The sequence below is a fragment of the Pleurodeles waltl genome, chromosome 2_2 (genome assembly GCF_031143425.1).
Source record: "Pleurodeles waltl isolate 20211129_DDA chromosome 2_2, aPleWal1.hap1.20221129, whole genome shotgun sequence".
In the NCBI taxonomy this organism is placed as follows: domain Eukaryota; kingdom Metazoa; phylum Chordata; class Amphibia; order Caudata; family Salamandridae; genus Pleurodeles; species Pleurodeles waltl.
Genome location: NC_090439.1, coordinates 141,328,724 through 141,351,325, shown reverse-complemented (window position 1 = coordinate 141,351,325; position 22,602 = coordinate 141,328,724).

The window sequence follows — 22,602 nt, the reverse complement described above, 5'->3', positions numbered from 1 at the left end:
CGTTGGAAGCATCAGTAAAAAGATGAAAGGGCCTAGAAAAATCAGGACATCTCAATACGGGTTCGGTTAAGAGGGCCTCTTTAAGCAATGAGAAGCACTTAAGATGGGAGGGCGAAAAAGAAGGCAAGGTGGTAGGATATTGCTTCTTTAGTAAGTCTGTGAGAGGGGCCGTTATGGTAGAATATTGCGGAATGAATCTACGATAATACCCCACCAACCCCAGGAAGGAACGGAGTTCTTTTTTTGTTCTGGGGAGTGGTATCTGTCTAATGGTCTCTACTTTATCTTTCTGAGGACGTAAAACTCCCATACCGATGACATAGCCAAGATATGCGATTTGGGTTTGACCTAGGGTGCACGTTGGAGGATTGGCAGTGAGTCCTGCTTTTGCTAAGGCGGAGAACACTTTGTCTAGGTGTTGGAGATGTTCTGTCCAGGTTGTACTAAATATAACAATGTCATCAAGGTAAGCAGCAGTAAATTCTTGGAATGGCCGTAAAAGACGGTCCATTAAGCGTTGGAATGTAGCAGGAGCACCGTGAAGTCCAAAGGGAAGGACGGTAAATTGGTATAAACCCGATGGAGCTGCAAATGCTGTCTTTTCTTTATTTTGTGGGGCTAAGGGAATCTGCCAATATCCCTTCGTTAGGTCAATAGAGGACATGAAACGTGCATGCCCAATCTTCTCTAGTACTTCATCTACCCGGGGAATAGGATAAGTATCAAAAAGTGATATCTCATTGAGTTTTCTAAAATCTAAACAAAACCGGACCGAGCCATCTGGCTTCGGGACTAAAACGACAGGGGAACACCACGGACTTGTGGAAGGTTCAATGACTTTTAGAGACAACATCTTTGTTATCTCTTCCTCTATAAGAATTTTTCTTGCTTTGGGAATTCGGTAGGGACGTAGTCGTACGGTCCGTCCCTCAGGTGTTCTAATATGATGTTGGACTAAAGACGTGCGCCCAGGGAGTTCTGAAAAGAAATCGGAATGATTTTGAATCATCTCAAATAGTTGACTTTTCTCTGTATTGGCTAAGGAATCATTGACACAAGGGGGTTTTCGATTTTCCGGCTGAGGAGTGGGACAGAGTTCTAACCCTAGTGAGTTGGTTGGGGTTACCATGTATCCCGTAGCAGGAAGATCACTATCGTCCCCAGGGTTCTCCCATTTCTTTAGCAAATTGATATGGTAGATTTGAGTCCGTTTAGGATTATTACTTAATTCAATCAGGTAAGTAACGGGGGTAACTGTTTTTATTACACAATATGGTCCCTGCCATTTTGCCAACAACTTATGTTCAGAGGTGGGTCGCATGATCAATACTTGATCATTGGGGTGAAGAACTCGCAGTTTGGTGCCCTGATCATAGGAAGCTTTTTGATTTTGTTGAGCTATTTCTGAGTGGTGCCTCACGTCCTCCCAGACCGTCTGGAGGTGTGCTTTTAAGTTATGAATATAGTCTAAAAGGGGCCTCTCCTCCCCGTTCTCTTCCTCCCACAGCTCTGCCGCCATATCTAGCAAGTTACGGGGCTGTCTTCCGAATACCAACTCGAACGGACTATGCCCAGTAGAAGACTGTTCATGTGTTCTAATTGCACACAGTACTAAGGGTAATTTCTAATCCCAATCTTTCCCCGATTCGCTTACTATTTTACGCAAAAGGGTCTTGATGGTGCGGTTATATCGTTCCACTAAACCATCAGTTTGTGGATGATATACCGATGTCTTTATCTGGGTAATTCCTAAGGTCCTACAAATCTGTTTCATGAGCCCAGAAATGAATGGTGTCCCCTGATCGGTAAGTATTTCTTCAGGGAAACCAACCTGCGAGAAAAAAACTATCATGGCTTGCGCCACTGCCTTGGTAGTGGTACTGGTAAGGGGAATTGCTTCCGGATATCTGCTGGCGTAATCAACTAGCACGAGGATATGTGTATGGCCCTTGGTAGAGGGTAAAAGAGGTCCGACCAGGTCCATGCCTTCTCTTTTGAAGGGGTATCTATAATTGGAAGTGGATGTAACGGGGCTCTTCTGATGACTCCTGGGTCTACAAGTTGGCATTTTGGGCATTGCGCACAGTATCTTCGAATTTGGGCATAGACTCCTGGCCAGTAAAAACGTCTTAATAAGTATTCCTCTGTTTTTTCTCGGCCACAATGGCCGCCTCCAGGTTGGTTGTGAGCTAGGAACAATACCTGAGTCCGGTAGGGCTCAGGGACCACTAGTTGTCGTTTCTCCCCATTCACTGTCTTAGATACTCTATATAATAAGTCTTTGTGTACTATAAAGTGGGGGCCTACCTCTCCGGTAGAGTCACTTTTGGCATTTCTCCACGCTTGCTCGAGAGTGGGATCTTCGCGTTGGCTTACTCTGAACGATACGGGGGCGCTGGTTATATTGGCCACTGTTTTCTCATCTTCCATCTGTCTTTGATTCATAGCATATTTTTGTTTTTCTACCCTTTTCTCTCTCTTAGTTAGTTTTCTCCGTTCGGGGAAACTAGCAATAGGGGTATTCCGAAAGGGCACTACTCCCCACCACTCATCAATAGGGTTGGGTTTCCGTGTTTGATCTAGAATGTCATTAAACCGCTGATAATCAGTCCCAATAACACATTCTTCGATCAAGTTATCCATGAGTCCCATGGCGAGAAAGTCATGATTAGCGTTCCACTCTACTTCCACCACTTCAAGGGGATACCGAGCTCGATCCCCATGGATGCAACATATCGTCACCCAGTGTTCCGCATTAGGCTTTACAGACTTGACTATATTGCGACGTATCACTGACTGACTACATCCTGAGTCAATCAATGCCACGACCAATTTTCCATTGATTAGTAGAGGATATTTAAAAGACGTATCACCTGTCCCTATGCACAGGACTCTCCCTCGAGTAACCCCTATCTCCATAGGTTCTACTCCCTCATGTTTCTTGGGACATACTCAGGCTATATGTCCCCACTCCCCACAACTGAAACATTGAGGTTGTTGCATGGGATTTCTCTCTGTACTCCGAGAGGAGGATCCTGGCTCCTCAGGGTTTCATCTAGTTGTATATTGAGGAGGAGTTGCAGGCAGCTTGTTCAGAGGCTGGGAAGTTTGGCTTTTCACATCCACTGATCTGTGATAGGCGCATGCCAAATCGACTGCTAGTTCGGTGTCGATATTAGGGTGTTGTCTGATCCAGTTCCGGGTGCTCATGGGAAGTGAGTCAAGATATTGTTCTAAAATAATGGCCTTGATGACATCTTCACGGTCGGTCCCTAAGGGTCCAAACCCCTTCAGTCCTAGATCTTTTACCCGGTAATAAAATGTACGTGGATCCTCATTTGGTCCCCATTTAACTTTGCAGAACTTTGATCGATAATACTCAGTATCGTGCCCCACTCGTTCTAATATACTCTTCTTAATTTCGGAATAGGGGGTTGTGCCTCCAGGATTTGCAGCCTGATAAGCGGACTGGAGGGTGCCTGTTAAGAGTGGAGCAATATATTGGCCCCATCGATTTTCTGGCCATTGAGCTGATGAGGCGACTCTTTCAAAGTTCGTAAAAAAAGGAGTCGGGATCCTCCCCCTCCTGATACTTCTGTAACACCGAACTTGGCACATTTGCGTGCACCTTACTGGCAGCAATTGTGTCAGTCAGTTTTTGCATAGCGGTCTCATGGACTAACTGATTATTGGCCATTATAGTGGCCTGACTTTTCAAGGCGGCTTGAAGAGCCTCTCTGTCTTCTTTGGCCTCCCTTTGTTGTGCCTCCCAGACTAATTGGAGATGGCGTTGACCCTCTGCCAGTTGTTTTACCATGTCCTCGAGGGTGGGCTTCTCTTCCATGCTTACAACACCTCTGTACTGCCCAGGGGGAGTGTAATATCCTCAGGTACAAGATCCCACTTCTGACACCACTGTGGTGGGGCGCGGATATCGGGCTCGATGGTACAGAGGCTCAGACTCAGTTTGTAACGGTTTATAAGGCCGAAGCCAGGGTTTATTGAAAATAAAGATGTTCAAAAGTAGAAACTGGTCTTCTCCTTAGTCTTTCTCTTAGTTTTCCTCCGGGGAGTCTCCGGGTTAGGTGCGAGGTGGTTTGTGCAGGTCCTCAATATTTCCTTCTGTCCTTCTTATAGGTGGTCTGCTGACGGCTTCTTCCTTGACTCCCGTGGACTCTCGGCAGAACAATAGGAGAGGACTCGGTCAGTGGAACGGTAAGTTACTATCTCTGTTATCTTATTAGTATAGGGGAGGGGTGTGAGGTAAGGAACTACAGGGGTGGTGTTGTTACGGGGTTCGGGTCAGAAAAGAGAGAGAGTGCAAAAACCAGGGCGATTACTGGGGCTGTGACATGGTAGTGCAGGGCGATTGACGTGCTCTGTGACTCCCGAGTTCCCAGTTCCTCAACCCAAGCTGCCCTGTTCCCCTTCCTCCCTCCCCAGTTCCTTCTCCCTCCTTTCTCCTCCCTCCTACCCCTTTAGTGCAGGTAGCCCTAAATAACCCCCGTACCTTGTTTAGCCACGACCCTCCTGGGTCGTGGCAGGATTCTTCGTCTTCTCTGGATATTTCTTCCACTCCGGCGTGAGTGCAGGGCTTCTGTTCCTTCCTCTTTGGTTTGGCCACAGGTGGCTCCACGCTCTTGAATTCTTCTGTCCGCTCGTCTTCTTCTCTCGTCTGCTGCCCCCTCTCTGGTTCGACGTCCGTCTTTATGGCGTCTTCCCTCTTTCCTGAGCCGTCAACCCGGAAGTCCGGTTGCACGCGGCTGTGCGGGCCCCACGCATCTCCATGACGACGTGTAATGGAGAGAGAAGAGATACTCTGCCGGCGCCAGGGCTGCATCTCGGTAGGCGAGGTGCACGACACCCGCCTACAGTGTCTAAATGGCTGCGACCCAGAGGTCATTGAATTGGATTTGTTGCCACAAAAAATGGCATATATGTCCAAGGCCAAGGCAGACTGTGGCTATTTCAGATCCTGTGTTTAAAGCACTGCATCAACCTAGTTGTACAAGACTTTCTTAAAAAAGAAGACATAGTCAACAACATACTGACCACCTGCAGAAGCATTTGCACTCATTTCAGCCATTCATTTAACAGGCGGAAACAGATGCAGATTATTTAGCATGATAACAGAGTACCAGTTAAAGCCCTGATACAGAAGGTATCAACATGTTGGAGCTCAATATATTATATGCTGCAATGAGCAGTACAAACAGATAAATTATCATGTCATTCAAAGAGGAGGGGATGCAATTGGGAAAGCTATCACCATGAATGCAAACAAATGGGGCCTAGTCAAATACCTCACAAAGATGCTGCTCCCTTTTGAGGTTTTCATGTTGTAAGCTACAAAGGAGGACAGCACAATGGGCCAAGCTATCCCTTTATTGCATCTGTTACAGGAGCAGCTAAAAATGTTATCTGACAGGTTCGCATTGCGGGGCGTGAAAGAAAACCCCTTGTTTGAGAACCTAAACTTATGCTTGACTTGTAATGCAAGGCTGCAAAATGATATTATCTACTCCAAATGGTACATCTGTGCCCCCCTACTTAATCCACGTTCCCAAAAATTATTTCTTTCATTCCTTTTTCTGAAGCAGATTTTGAGAAAGCAAGAGAATTGGAAGAAGAATGGCTGGAACTTAGAGTCCCAATCTGCAGTTCTGGGGTGCTGCCTTCAACATTTAGAGAGGGCAGTCTTGTCTCATGTCCGCCAACCCCACCAACAAAAAACATTGACAACAGCAACCTAAGAATCACACCCAATCGCTCCATTGCCTTGGTTTCAAGTGGCAGGTCTTAAGTCCAGTGCAGAGGCGAAGGCAAAAGCGATTGAGCTAGTGGCAGCACCAATGACCATTCATATGATGTTCCAGGACTATCTGGATGACCCAAAAGAGGTGAATGTGGTTCAAAATCCATTAGTTTATTGGAATGGGAAGATCCACCAATGACAAGAGCTCAGCAGACTGGCAATAATGTTTCTTTCTTGTCCTGTAGTCAGTGTGTCTGCTGAACATATGTTCAATGCAGCTTGTGCAGCTGTTACAGTGTGAAGGACCAGTCTCTTGCCTCAAATCTTGGAGAGATTAGCCATGATGAAAATGAACCAGCATTTTACACCGACTGATTATACTGCCCCAGAAACACCAAAGCAAGAGGAAGAGGATGATGGGTCAAAATTTAGTGTGTTAGCTGATCAACTTCTGGGTGACCCACTAGAGTTTAAGAATGAAATCTTGGCTGCTATCTCCTGCCTGGTTGGTGGTGGTCATCAAGCAGGGATACCTATATCGAGAAAAAGAAGAATAAAAAAGACAAATTGTACACTATGCTCTGAACAAACACTTCTTCAAAAGATAGGTAGTTTGGTGGAACAGTAGTTCTACATTGCTGGTCCCTTAGGGATGTTGGAAGTTGATGTGATTTTGATTAGGAGAGTCACAGGGCCAATTGTATTTGTTTACCTACACACATGCCTCACATAAAAAGCACAGACTGTCTGGTAGAAAAGAATTAAGGCAGAATAATACCAGATTTAAAAAAAACTGTGATTTTATTTTTTTCTTTTAAAGGGTTTTCCAGTAACTAAACGGACACAGTTAGTGGAAAATAAGAATGTATGACCTCTAATTTATGATGAGTAAGGGATTATGCGCTATGGAGTACAAGTTGTTGTGCCAAATAATTGGAGGCATGCTAGCCAGCACTTCAAGTACTTTGCTACTGTCTGCGGCTTGGGCAGCTGTTTCTGATAATTATCTACCTTTAATTCCAATGGCCCTGCACTTCCCCAAATGCCTTTGACTTAGCTTCTACTTTGAATCCAAAGAGGCAAATGAATAAATAAGATATGTAGCACATTTCGAGTGTGAAATGCAGATATAATTATCCTGTCTGCTGTAAGTAGACAGTGGGGAAAACGATGTGCTGCACTACAGGGGAAGGAATCGGCGATATAGATTGTATATGGCACGTTTAGAACAGATCCCCCCTATGCCAAACTTGAAATCAAATCAGGCACTTACTAGTCCCACTTTACTCATTGGCCTCGCCCACAATCACAAATTATTTTCAACAAATTAATTTGCTGGTCCGTAAGGAAAGGTAATAAACTTGACTTACTCTACTGCAGAGTAAGGCAGAGGGTTTAGGCAGGTATGTAGATCTTTTGCTATAGAAGAATAGAAGGGTGGAACTAACCATTAATTCATCCTGTGCCTGAGCTTTGGCTTATTCAGTCACTGTATAGAAAAAGTCTAAATCTAAACAGTCATAAAATAAATCACTCAAAGGTGGTGAAATGCCATGGGCATGGAACACTTTGATGAGTGGTGATGGGATACATATATGCTTCATTTAACAAATACAGTGAGTCAGGGGATTAAACACACATTGAAATACTCCCCACGTTTAACCACAGCTTTGATAACAATAAATGATAAATCATAAAAAGTGAAGTAGATGAGAACTAAGAATGCCCCTCATTAAGCAAGCTCCCTTCTTAATTCTTCCAAGCAATTATTCAATCATCCTTTCATGTTCCTACTATATTCACCCAAAGCCACCATATTTTAAGCTTTACTTTTTCTCATCCAGTCTTTCACCCAAACTAACAAGCCTTTATCCATCCATTCCGTATCCACTATCCACTCTTTCTTTCAATCATCCTTTCATCTATCCATCCAAAATGAACCAGCATTTTACACCAACTGATTATACTGCCCCAGAAACACCAAAGCAGGAGGAAGAGGATGATGGGTCAAAATTGAGTGTGTTAGCTGATCAACTTCTGGGTGACCCACTAGAGTTTAAGAATGAAATCTTGGCTGCTATCTCCTGCCTGGTTGGTGGTGGTCATCAAGCAGGGATAGCTATATCGAGAAAAAGAAGAATAAAAAAGACAAATTGTACACTATGCTCTGAACAAACACTTCTTCAAAAGATACGTAGTTTGGTGGAACAGTAGTTCTACATTGCTGGTCCCTTAGGGATGTTGGAAGTTGATGTGATTTTGATTAGGAGAGTCACAGGGCCAATTGTATTTGTTTACCTACACACATGCCTCACATAAAAAGCACAGACTGTCTGGTAGAAAAGAATTAAGGCAGAATAATACCAGATTTAAAAAAAACTGTGATTTTCTTTTTTTCTTTTAAAGGTTTTCTAGTAACTAAGCGGACACAGTTAGTGGAAAATAAGAATGTATGACCTCTAATTTATGATGAGTAAGGGATTATGCACTATGGAGTACAAGTTGTTATGCCAAATAATTGGAGGCATGCTAGCCAGCACTTCAAGTACTTTGCTACTGTCTGCGGCTTGGGCATCTGTCTCTGACAATTATCTACCTTTAATTCCAATGGCCCTGCACTTCCCCAAATGCCTTTGACTTAGTTTCTACTTTGAATCCAAAGAGGCAAATTAATAAATAAGATATGTAGCACATTTCGAGTGTGAAATGCAGATATAATTATCCTGTCTGCTGTAAGTAGACAGTGGGGAAAACGATGTGCTGCACTACAGGGGAAGGAATCGGCGATATAGATTGTATATGGCACGTTTAGAACAGATCCCCCCATGCCAAACTTGAAATCAAATCAGGCACTTACTAGTCCCACTTTACTCATTGGCCTCGCCCACAATCACAAATTATTTTCAACAAATTAATTTGCTAGTCCGTAAGGAAAGGTAATAAACTTGACTTACTCTACTGCAGCGTAAGGCAGAGGGTTTAGGCAGGTATGTAGATCTTTTGCTATAGAAGAATAGAAGGGTGGAACTAACCATTAATTCATCCTGTGCCTGAGCTTTGGCTTATTCTGTCACTGTATAGAAAAAGTCTAAATCTGAACAGTCATAAAATAAATCACTCAAAGGTGGTGAAATGCCATGGGCATGGAACACTTTGATGAGTGGTGATGGGATACATATATGCTTCATTTAACAAAAACAGTGAGTCAGGGGATTAAACACACATTGAAATACTCCCCACGTTTAACCACAGCTTTGATAACAATAAATGATAAATCATAAAAAGTGAAGTAGATGAGAACTAAGAATGCCCCTCATTAAGCAAGCTCCCTTCTTAATTCTTCCAAGTAATTATTCAATCATCCTTTCATGTTCCTACTATATTCACCCAAAGCCACCATATTTTAAGCTTTACTTTTTCTCATCTAGTCTTTCACCCAAACTAACAAGCCTTTATCCATCCATTCCGTATCCACTATCCACTCTTTCTTTCAATCATCCTTTCATCTATCCATCCAAAATGAACCAGCATTTTACACCAACTGATTATACTGCCCCAGAAACACCAAAGCAGGAGGAAGAGGATGATGGGTCAAAATTGAGTGTGTTAGCTGATCAACTTCTGGGTGACCCACTAGAGTTTAAGAATGAAATCTTGGCTGCTATCTCCTGCCTGGTTGGTGGTGGTCATCAAGCAGGGATAGCTATATCGAGAAAAAGAAGAATAAAAAAGACAAATTGTACACTATGCTCTGAACAAACACTTCTTCAAAAGATACGTAGTTTGGTGGAACAGTAGTTCTACATTGCTGCTCCCTTAGGGATGTTGGAAGTTGATGTGATTTTGATTAGGAGAGTCACAGGGCCAATTGTATTTGTTTACCTACACACATGCCTCACATAAAAAGCACAGACTGTCTGGTAGAAAAGAATTAAGGCAGAATAATACCAGATTTAAAAAAAAATGTGATTTTCTTTTTTTCTTTTAAAGGTTTTCTAGTAACTAAGCGGACACAGTTAGTGGAAAATAAGAATGTATGACCTCTAATTTATGATGAGTAAGGGATTATGCACTATGGAGTACAAGTTGTTATGCCAAATAATTGGAGGCATGCTAGCCAGCACTCCAAGTACTTTGCTACTGTCTGCAGCTTGGGCAGCCGTTTCTGACAATTATCTACCTTTAATTCCAATGGCCCTGCACTTCCCCAAATGCCTTTGACTTAGCTTCTACTTTGAATCCAAAGAGGCAGATGAATAAATAAGATATGTAGCACATTTAGTGTGTGAAATGCAGATATAATGATCCTGTCTGCTGTAAGTAGACAGTGGGGAAAACGATGTGCTACACTACAGGGGAAGGAATCAACGATATAGATTGTATATGGCACGTTTAGAACAGATACCCCCTATGCCAAACTTGAAATCAAATCAGGCACTTACTAGTCCCACTTTACTCACTGGCCTCGCCCACAATCACAAATTCTTTTCAAAAAATTAATTTGCTGGTCCGTAAGGAAAGGAAATAAACTTGACTTACTCTACTGCAGAGTAAGGCAGAGGGTTTAGGCAGGTATGTAGAGCTTTCGCTGTAGAAGAATAGAAGGGTGTCACTAACCATTAATTCATACTGTGCCTGAGCTTTGGCTTATTCAGTCACTGTATAGAAAAAGTCTAAATCTGAACAGTCATAAAATAACTCACTCAAAGGTGGTGAAATGCCATGGGCTTGGAACACTTTGATGAGTGGTGATGGGATACATATATGCTTCATTTAACAAATACAGTGAGTCAGGGGATTAAACACGTTTAACCACAGCTTTGATAACCATAAATGATAAAACATAAAAAGTGAAGCAGGTGAGAACTAAGAATGCCCCTCATTAAGCAAGCTCCCTTTTAAATTCTTCCAAGCAATTATTCAACCATCCTTTCATGTTCCTACTATATTCACCCAAAGCCACCATATTTTAAGCTTTACTTTTTCTCATCCAGTCTTTAACCCAAACTTACAAGCCTTTATCCATCCATTCCGTATCCTCTCTTTCTTTCAATCATTCTTTCATCTATCCATCCATTTACCCAGTACTCATCCACGCATGCTTCTTCATCCACACACGTATCATCTATCTATAACTTTCTATCTCCCAACAAATAGACAAATTGTAAACTCCATGACGAGTGAACATCGGTTGTGATATGGAGAACAAGTGAATATGGGTAGGGGCACAATGGCCTCTTGTTTTGAGTTACAGAAACAGGGCCTCATGGTAGTTGTAGTCGCTTTCCAACACTTGACACATGGTTAGTCTTACATACCTCTGGCACCATTGCAGTTAGGTTGGACCATACATTTACATATTGACACATAACATGGGTCCTGGAGTAATATTTTACTAGTAACACACTTACAGACCCCATTCCAACACATTGCATGTAATGGAGATTGACATGTGATCTTATGAACAACAATACAGATTGACAAGCTAATTTCACTGATACTTTGGGTATTTTATGTTAGGAAAGTAGATAGACAGCACAATGGTGAAAGCTGAAATGTAAGCATACAGGACATTGATATTTTGTGACAGTTACTGTGGTGTAACTTACCAGACTCCGCTCTCCCAGCTATTCCTGTCAAGTCCTCAGGATGCAGGATGACCTTCTCCTCCCAAGGAAAGAGATTAAATGGAGTGCTGGGAGGACCACCACCAGTCTTCTGGGACTCGGGTTTCCTGGAGGCTAGGGATGCACCTTCTACCTCAGGTCATTCTATCTCTTCCTATCTCTTCCCTTTGTGGGCAAGGCGGTGCCTACAGCATTCACTTTGTCTACTATCCTTTGCCACATTTCCATTTTCCCACTTAGGGAGGTATGTTGGACTTGAGCTGCAAACAATTGCGGCTCTACTGTTATGATTTCATCCAGCATGACTCTCAACTCATCCTCAGAAAAACGTGGATTTTTCAGAATGTGACATGACTCTAAATAAAAAGGGTGACAAGGACTAAAAACAAGTCAAGTGCTATTGGGTGAAAAATGAGTAGAAGTGTATGGAAAGTATTAAATGGAATGGGAAAAAGGGTTGCCTTATCTCACAAAAATGAAACAATGATGTGTGGCCTCTGGCTTGCTGTGATGCAGTTGAGAGGCAAAGGATCATGGTCAATGATAGGGTGTGTTTTATAGTGCGCTTTGCAGGTGTGTCCACTTGGCCAATGTGTTGTTTTTGAACCCATCCAATGGGCATTGTTCTGGTGCTTTGTTGACAGAGTACCACAATAGCCTATCGCCATCCGGTAACCACTGCAAGGCGACCGCCAGTACAACTGTGTTTTTGTAATTTGCCCGGTAGTTAGCAGTGCTCATGGTGTTGACAGAGTATGCTCAGCCAACATTGCAGGCCACTGTGCCGCTGGCGGGTATCACTCTGTCGATGTGGTCAGCATGGAGCCTTCACACATCGTAATAAACCAGTTGGGAGACTGGCGGCGCAGTGGTCTTTTTGGGACTACTGCTGTGACAGCTTAGCGGTCTGACCCCGAAACTCATAATCGGCCCCAAAATCTTAAATGTTTGTGAGATGTCACAATGTGTGGCACCTAAATGCTGCCATTTTGCCCTACCTCATGTGAGGAGTTTTATTCCAATACCAGACCTTATTCAGTAGCTCCTGGAATATCTATCTATATATTTTGAATCAGTCCTGTTTATTAACATCTAAAGCCATCGTATAGCACCCAAAGTTGGAACTGCTGTTTCTATTTCCCCTTGAGGACATATACATTCCACATCCCCAGCCACAAACAAATGTTAGGCCCGGTAGTGTACAACATGACATGGGTTTCCGACTCGGGCATGGTCAGCCCACGCACCTTCCCACACAACACTAATTATGAAAATGCATTAAAAAATTTCAGAAGCACGCAGCCATGTTTCTGGCTCAGATGCTTTCAACTGAAGAAAACAAATCTTAAAGGAAACGTCTAAAACTCCTCTATAAATAAATGCCCTCTCTCAAAATTTGCAGGCAATGCTACTGGATGAAAACGGAAACAAAACTAGCAGAACAGATGCAAGTGGGTCCCAAATCTGTGCATAGAGATTATTCAAAATACAAGTCAATATTGTGAAATCTGAGGAAACTCAGGACAAGCTAAAAGGTATCCAAAATAGAAATGACAAGTGATTTCAGAAGTCTCTGCAAAATGGAATATTTAGTCAGGGATCATATCACAGTCACTACAATCGCAATAAATCCACCACAGTTCAGGTAGGCAAACATTATCAAAATTAATTAACAGAAACACATAGGTCAAGACAGGAACATATTTGAGTTTTTAAACACTAGAGCATCAACTCAAGAAAAGCTCAGGGCCAATGATGCTATGTGACACAATCGAGCGAATCCACCATAGCTATCACAAAATTACTGTTTTTAGCTTTGCGTTCAAGGGGTGTATGGGGTCAGGAGTGCGAGGGGATAGGCCTGAGTTTAGCCCATCAGTACAGACTGCAGAAAGTGGGTACTATAATTCAAAATTATTATCACTTTTAAGTTAGATGTTTCTGTTTCATTCGCATTCTGAAGTCATAATAATACGCCTTGTTTGTTTTTCATTTTGGCTGTTTGTTAATCTCATCAAATAATTTATTTTTTGTGCATTTTACTCTTTGATTAAGACTAATAAAATTCTAAAATGTTTTCTTTGATTTAAAATTACACAAGATCCTTAAAACTCAAAACTTCACAGCTGCTGCAGCGTATGTCTCTTCTGACATGACTTGACTGATCATTATGAGATTTCTTTTAGCAACACCATGGAAAAACAACAAGCACAACACTGCACAATGCTTAATTTTGAGAATTAAGAAGTGGACTACCTTTCGTTTTGGCCAGTGTCCTGCAACTGCGAGATGAGGTCACCAGGTCAGGAGATGATGAACTGGGAAGTTTCAGACTACTGCTATCAACCACTCTTTGTGCATAATGCTGTTACTGGCGCTGCACATTCAGACGGAGGAGGAAAGCAAGGAACAGAAATGGCCAATCACTACATGGCTTCATAAGAAAGCTATGCAGTCATTGGCTATTGTGCTGGCCTGGACCTCATTCTCCTCACCCTTGTGCTGCCTCATGAAGGAGTCGGGACCACTAGACAAGAGGCCAAACCCTAGTCCTAAGCCAATACAGGTGCTGCTTATTTTCTGTGAAAACTTGAGCGCAGTACCAAGATTGGCTTGGTCAGGCGAACCCAGCACTCATGTGGAGCCTGAGGGCTGTGGCTGTGACCCCTCCGCCAGCTCACTAATTGCTCAGGGAGAGAGGCCCTTCGACTCCAGTGCACATGTCTGAAACAATTGATGCAAAATAATACAAACTAAAAATTATATATACACAATCATTACTCCATACTTACACACAATTCAGAATATATCAAATATATCAAAATTCACTTAAAAAGCACACAACCAAAATTACAAACCTATTTATTCATATTCAAAATATTAAAAAATAAAAGAATATTTGTAACACCATTATAAAATTATGTGTTTTTTCAATTATTTAATGCCATTTCTAAACTTAGAACCATAAAATAAAAAATACAATCAGTATCTAAAATTAACAGTCCTAAAAATAAAAAACACCAATTTTGAAAAAATAAATAAAACATATTTTTACATTTTAATTTTTAACATAAAAATGTAAACGGATTTTAATTATAATAGATTTAAAAAAAATGTTTTATGAAATATTATCAAATAGTTTGTTACATCTAAATATTATACATTGTACTTTTCATTTACTATGGCCCTCATTCTGACCTTGGCGGGCGGCGGAGGCCGCCCGCCAAAGTCCCGCCGTCAGGTTACCGTTCCGCGGTCGAAAGACCGCGGCGGTAATTCTGACTTTCCCGCTGGGCTGGCGGGCGGTCGCCTTCAGACCGCCAGCCAGCCCAGCGGGAAAGAGGCTTCCACGAGGAAGCCGGCTCGGAATCGAGCCGGCGGAGTGGAAGCTGTGCGACGGGTGCAGTTGCACCCGTCGCGTATTTCACTGTCTGCGCAGCAGACAGTGAAATACATGTAGGGGCCCTCTTACGGGGGCCCCTGCAATGCCCATGCCAGTGGCATGGGCACTGCAGGGGCCCCCAGGGGCCCCGCGACCCCCCCTACCGCCATCCGGATCTCGGCGGTCCGACCGCCGGGATCTGGATGGCGGTAGGGGGGGTCGGAATCCCCGCGGCGGTGCAGCAAGCTGCGCCGCCGCGGAGGATTCAATGGGGCCGCGGTACACTGGCGGGACCCCGCCAGTGGTGCCGGTCCGACCGCGGCTTTACCGCCGCGGTCGGAATCCCCATTGGAGCACCGCCGGCCTGTCGGCGGTGCTCCCGCGGTCCTCCGCCCTGGCGGTCAAAGACCGCCAGGGTCAGAATGACCACCTATGTATTTTAATATTTACAATAAAATATTTTTTATTTGTGTTATACATATTGTATATGTTAATTATAATTTTTTATTTACACCATTGTAACAAAAATAATGTAATATTTTTTATTATGTGTATTAATTTTCATATAACTAAAATAATTAACATTAAATGTACTTTAAAATATCCACTTTTTTAAAATCTCCCCACACTTATACCCCAAAAACCCAATATCCTGCTGTTAAAAAATTATTAACCCATTCATTTTATACATTCATAGAAATAAAAGACAAATTTGAACACTTTCATAATAATTAAATATCTTGCTTAACATATAAATACATCATAATAAAGATATAGAATAAAATACAGTACACTAAATTATGTATACAATAACACCCAAAAATGAAATCCCATACAATATTTTCAAAATCGATATGAAAAACAACACCAAAAGGCTACTATGTTGGCAATCATACACACCACCATATTTTGAGTTGCACATGCATGACCGTCAAAATCCAGCCAAAATTCCAATACCGGCAGGACTCTGGAGGGCAGGAAAGAGGTGGTTCCACCACCAGTACCACCAGTCCATCAAAAATCCACAGAACCAATTATATTTCGTGTAAAAACACAATAGCGGTTCTCCCATGGTGGAAAACCAATAGCGGTGAGAACCGTGGGGGTCAGTGGTCTAAACAGCAGTACACCACACCACATTGGATAGTTTGGAATCCACACACCTGACACACATCCATACACCTGACACACCTTCAAACTGCACTATTAAATGCATCCCTGCACAGCACACATCCTTTGCTTAAAAAACACCATACATTACATGATAGAGGTCACACACAGAAATTAGGAACCATTGAATAGGCACCCTTCAGCACTCCAAATACCACTCATCACACACCTGCACATCATACATATCAAACAGGTTTTTTTTTATCCACACATCAGACACTACCCACTCACAACATGGCACCCACACCCCATCACCTGTTTTATTTCTTTATCGTGTTGTCCACCACTACCATGTCCTCACAAAAACATCCCCGATTCATAGACAATGAGTTGAGGGTCATGGTGAATGAAAACATCTGGGTAGAGCTACACCTATTTGGAGCACAATTCCAACAAACCTCGATTACCAGGAAAATGGAGATGTGTAAAAATATAGTCAACAGGGTAAGTTCTATAGGCAGCTATCTACAGGGAGGACATCAGGAACACGTGTAATGACCTTAGGGGGAAGGTATATTCCATGGCCGTCAGGTACCAGCTGGCAGTCCTCAAGACTGGCAGTGGGCTCCCACCTCCTCCCCCAATGTTCAAGTCATGGGGTAGAAGTTCTTGGACATCCGGCATCCTGAGGGCTTCACAGAAATACCTGGAGGAGTAGAGTCGGGTAAGTCTCAACAATAAAAATGTCACCCTAAAGTTCTTTCTTACATGTTCACTGATCACCTTTTGACATCTTAGAAGCCAGCACAGTCACCACTCCTGTGTCCAACTGTCCAAATACCTCTTTCTGGCATACCACATGTCAACTAAGCTCACATGGGGGCACAGTGGCTGTGAATGGAGTGGGTAGTACAGGGACTGACAACACTACAGCTCCCAGCAGGTACTGTTCTACCATTAAGAAAAAAAGAACAGTGTACCAAAATGAAAATAGCCTTGCATGTCAACATCACAATTGACTAAACCCACCTGAATGATCCACAATATCACTGTCTTGGACAATGACAGCAATCTCATGGGCATCTGCCAGTACAGTACCACCAAAACACAGCTCTACAGCTGTGTCCAGTGCTAATATGGCCCTTTTAGCTCTTAAACACCAATTGAAAACAAATCTCCTGGGAGGAACACACTGATCTGCAGTGTGCTGTACTAGGTGTAACCTGATATATATGTCCAAGTAGATTGGTTACCCATAAGCTGATGTACAGGTTAGTTTCCATTTCTCATTCTGCAGCTGTCTGCTGTCTCAATATTGAACTATTGCAAACTGGGAGCTAACATGGACAATATTAAGCTAGACAGGAGACAAGATATGTATCAATAGACATCCAACTGTCAAACTAATCTGGTATCCCGTAGCAAGGTGTATGTCATAGGATTTCCCTGTATAATATATAAAATACATCAAAATTCACTTAAAAAGCACATGACATGACATAATGACTGGTTCCCCTTGTGTGCCGCAGATATACCCTGTTGAGTGTGTTACAAACACTCTCTGGTTGTCAATGGCACATGGACACTGGACCTGACATTCCAAATGTTGCTGCTACCTTGATGATTCCATTTACCATGACTGAACAATTCACTGTGAACACTTAGTGAATAGATCCAATTCCTTAAATGCCCATGAGCACTTGTAAATGAACTCTGCTAAACCACAAATAGGCAACAGATTGATTCTATTAGTCATCAGCTAAAGCCTTATCTCATTCCAATACCATACTACTCTAATGAACATACTCCATGATCCAGACAGAGGTCAGTACAACAGTCCCCAGTCATTGGCCCATCCACTTACAAGGTCAGGTATCAGTAAGCATGCTACTCACCTATCTGAGTCATTACACACATGTACAGTGGCCTACAATGAGGTTACACATTGACAGCTACATACAAGTTAAATAGCAACTACATCAAACCAATGAGAAAGTAGAGGTTATGGATTGCACAGGATGACGTGTCAGATACACAAGATCACACAATTGACACTCTTAAACCCAGATAACTTGGCACACAGGTTGAATGTGTGGAACAGTGCACTACATCCCCCTGTCCTGATAGTCTGGGCATGGAACTCATACACCACCAATATGATGACATACAGTACCTGGATCTATCCATGTTCACCTCTCATGTCAGACTTGCAAATCTCACCTGTCTGTGATACGATTGTGAATTTTCCATGTGAGGATGATATTGTGAAGAAACATGTGAAAGTAAAAATGTGATACAAAAAGGATAGACATGTAATGGCAAGAGAGACCTATTAAGACATGTTCCAAATATAATGGTAATGCGGATTGTGCAGTGTGACAAACATTAACAAAGGAGAACATCATGATAATCACAAATCCAAAAACAATTTTACATGTGCACCTGAGATTTGTACTGCTAGGCAACTAATGAGCTGTCTGATTGTCATGCAAAAACCATTCTCAAACATCTCTAAGCCCACCAATCACCCACTGAGTAAAGTATGTAACAGAACAACACATTCCTACAGTCAGTTGAAGTACTGATTTATGAGATCTGCTCGGCTGTCTCAACCCTCTTTCTCATCACTGTCCTCCTCACGTTGCAACTCTACAAGCTCACCTGCAGGAACTGCTGCACCCCCCCCACTCAGCTGGATATATGGGATCGGAATTTTCAGGGTGGGATTGTGGAGCATGCAGCAGGCAACAATGATTTGACACATGCTAGTGGGTGAGTAGAGGAGGGCTCCACCAGACTTATCAATGCCACAGAATCTAGCCTTTAGGAGCCTGAAAGTCCACTCCACGCCTTGTCTTTCCGTGGGCCTCACTGAAGCAAACTTCAACTGGCGTGGTTGGGTACCTCACTGATGTCAACAACCAGGGATGGTTTAGGTAGCCAGAATCCCCTCTAAGGAATCATTACAAGTGTGCAAACAGAAATCTTTCACATCCTCACATTTGGCAGCAGACATAACAAATTGACACACTTCACATATATTACTAACCAACCAGCCAGGCCCTCTCTGTGTATTGTTGAGGAAAGCATCATGAACTGAACCACGGTACTTTGCACTCACTTGGGTAATGTAGAGGTCTGCCAAATAGACTACTTGCACATTAATGGAGTGGTAGTTTTCCCTGTTCAGTTACACCTGTTTATTGCCATTTAGGGAAACTAATGTTACATGGGTACCATCAATGGCTCCTACCACATGTGGGATGTGTGCCAAAGCATTAAGGCCCATATTTAAACTTTTTGATCCAAAACTGCGCTAACGCAGTTTTGCATGAAAAAGTGTACGCTGGCTTGCTCCATTTTTTTGTGCTACCCGGGCATCATATTTATACTAAGACACAGGATGGTACTAAAACCTGGTAAGAGTAAAAAATGTTGACATGAAACCTTGAGCCCTTTCGTAAGACAAACTGACGTTAACGCTGCAAAATTTACTCTAACCTGTTTTTCGGCACGTAAATATGTTGTAAACAGATATGCACAATTTTAAGACCACATTTGCATCAAATTTAGATGCTAAGGAAGAAAACATTGAAAAGGAGAGGGAAAATGGAACCAGCAGACCAGGAGAGACCCCAAGGTGACCCCATACAAACAGGAACCAGCCAATATGACACAAAGAAGTCCCAGGGGAAGGAGAAGAAAAAGTATACTGTTGAGGAGCCTGAAATACTTGTGTGAGAGGTGACAGAGCATCAACATCAGCTATTTCTCTCCTCAAAATTGCCAATTGGTAGGAGACAGGTAATATGGCAGAAAATAGTTGACAAAATTAACAGTGTGACAGAGGTGAGGAGAACTGTAACCGAGTGCAAGAAACGCTGGCATGATTGCAAGCAAAGAACTAAGCAGAAGATGGCAAGAAACAGAAACGCAGCACTGCAAACTGAAGGTGGAAATCCAGAACCACAGGAGGACCTGAATGAGATGGAGGAGGTGGTTGCAGTGTTCATCCCGAAGGAACTGGTCACTGGAATCGCAGGACAGCGCAGACTACCAGGAACCACCAAAAATGCGGGGTAAGTTGCATGGGCAATATAAATGCAAATGTAACAAATGCAAGAAAGGGGAGGCACATAGGACACACACAATGCATGTGTAAGGAGTGCAGAGTGACACATTGCCCATGAATCAAGCTGTACCATTCTACCATAAGCAACACATGTATACACACCTTGGTTGTGCCTTGCACTACAACACACATACAACCTGGACATATGTCAATCACCATGGCTACACACCAACATGTATATATGCAGCACATAGGATGGAAGGCATGTCTAATTTCTGAGGCTGTGTTATTGCAACATCCCTTACATATAGTCACATAAACCCTACCAATACAACTAAGACATCAGAGAATAAGAAGTCAGTCAATTACAATTTCTTGGTTTACATCATGGTGGTGTCACTTGAAGTAACACTTTGCAACTGCCTTGTCCCATTGCTGAAAGATATGTGTGCTGCATCTTACAGCACACATCAAAAAGGCACCTTAGCTAACATTACTCAGACATGTGCAGGAAGCACCACCACCCTGCACATAAACAGCACATCCTCAAAAGGCAGCCACTTCTCCATTATGCAGTAAGGATGCTTGTCTAGGTGCAGGGAAAAGTAATTTGGGCAGCTGCTGGGAGAATTGCAGGGTGGTCCTGTATCACAGCACAAAAGGCACAACCCAGTGTATCTAACCTGGTGCAGTGTGGAGCCACAGATATTGACACTGATCAGAACTACGAAACTAGAGAAAATAGGAACTTCAAATTGCAATCTGTAGGTTACAACACATACAGGCTGAGCCCACAACTACTCTGACACAACCATGTGAGCCACATAGGATTGGGGACACAATCACACAAACACAACATATGGTGTATGGCTGTGAACATCATGGTGTACAATTTCACATTGATGGGCGGGGGGTGGTGTAGGAGGCTGGCTTGTAGTGGGTACCAGAGGTACTTACACCTTGTGCCAGGTCCAGTTATACCTTATTAGTGTCGAAGAGGTGTTTCTAGTAGCTTAGGCTGATAGAAGGTAGATATGGCAAAGCAGCTTAGGCTGAACTAGGAGACATGTAAAGCTCCTACTATACCACTGGTGTCATATGCACAATATCATAAGAAAACACAATATACAGAAGTACTAAAAATAAAGGTACTTTATTTTTATGACAATATGCCAAAAGTATCTCAGTGAGTACCCTCAGTATGAGGATAAGATATATACACAAGATATATGTACACAAACCAAAATTATGCAGGTTATAGCAAGAAAAGTTATGTAAGCAGTGTAAAGTTACAATAGATTGCAATAGGAGCACATAGGTATAAGGGCAACACATACCATATACTCCAAAAGTGGAATGCGAACCACGAATGGACCCCAAACCTATGTGAGCTTGTAGAGGGTCGCTGGGACTGTAAGGAAACAGTGAGGGTTAGAAAAATAGCCCACCCCAAGACCCTGAAAGGTAGGTGTAAAGTGCACCTACTACCCCCAGAGAGCACAGAAGTCGTGATAGGGGGATTCTGCAGGAAGAACAAACACCAGCAATGCAACAACAGTGGATTTCCAGACCTGAGTACAGGGGACCAAGTCCAATAGTCGCGACAGTGTCGAGAGTGGGCAGGATCCCAGGAAATGCCAACGGAGGGTGCAAGGAAGCTGCAACCTGTTGGAAGAAGCTTGGAGTTCTGCAAGAAAGAAGAAGACTAGGAACTTCCCCTTTGGAGGATGGATGTCCCACGTTGCGGTGAAGCTTGCAGAGATCTTCCCACGCAGAAAAACCGCAAACAAGCCTTGCTAGCTGTAATGGTTGCGGTTAGTGTTTTTGGGTGCTGCTGTGGCCCAGGAGGGACCAGGATGTCGCCACTTGAAAGAAGAGACAGAGGGGGTGCCCAGCAATGTAGGGAGCCCTCACAGAAGCAGGCAGCACCTGCAGAAGTACCTGAACAGGCACTTAGCAGAAAAGTGAACTGGAGTCCACCCGAAGTCACAAAAGGGAGTCCCACAACGCCGGAGGACAACTCAGAAGATTGTGCATTGCAGGAAGGAGTGTCAAGGACACAGGCTTGGCTGTGCATGAAGGAAATCCTGGAAGGGTGCACAGGAGCCAGAGCAGCTGCAAATCACGCAGTACCATGCAAAGCAGTCTAGCTTGGGGAGGCAAGGACTTACCTCCACCAAACTTAGACTGAAGAGTCACTGGACTGTGTGAGTCACTTGGACAGAGTTGCTGAGTTTCAGGGACCACGCTCGTCATGCTGAGGGGGGACCCAGAGGACCAGTGATGCAGTCTTTTGGTGCCTGTGGTTGCAGGGGGAAGATTCCATCGACCCACGGGAGGTTTCTTCAGAGCTACTGGTGCAGAGAGGAGGCAGGCTACCCCAGAGCATGCACCACCTGGAAACAGTCGAGAAAGCCGGCAGGATGAAGCGATACAAGGTTGCTAGTAGTCGTCTTGCTACTTTGTGGCAGTTTTGCAGGCGTCCTGAGCAGTCAGCGGTCGATCCTTTGGTAGAAGGTGAAGAGGGAGATGCAGAGGAATTCTGATGAGCTCTTGCATTCGTTATCTGAAGAATTCCCCAAAGCAGAGACCCTAAAAAGCCAGAAAAGGAGGTTTGGCTACCTAGGAAGGAGGATTGGCTACCAAGAGAGGTAAG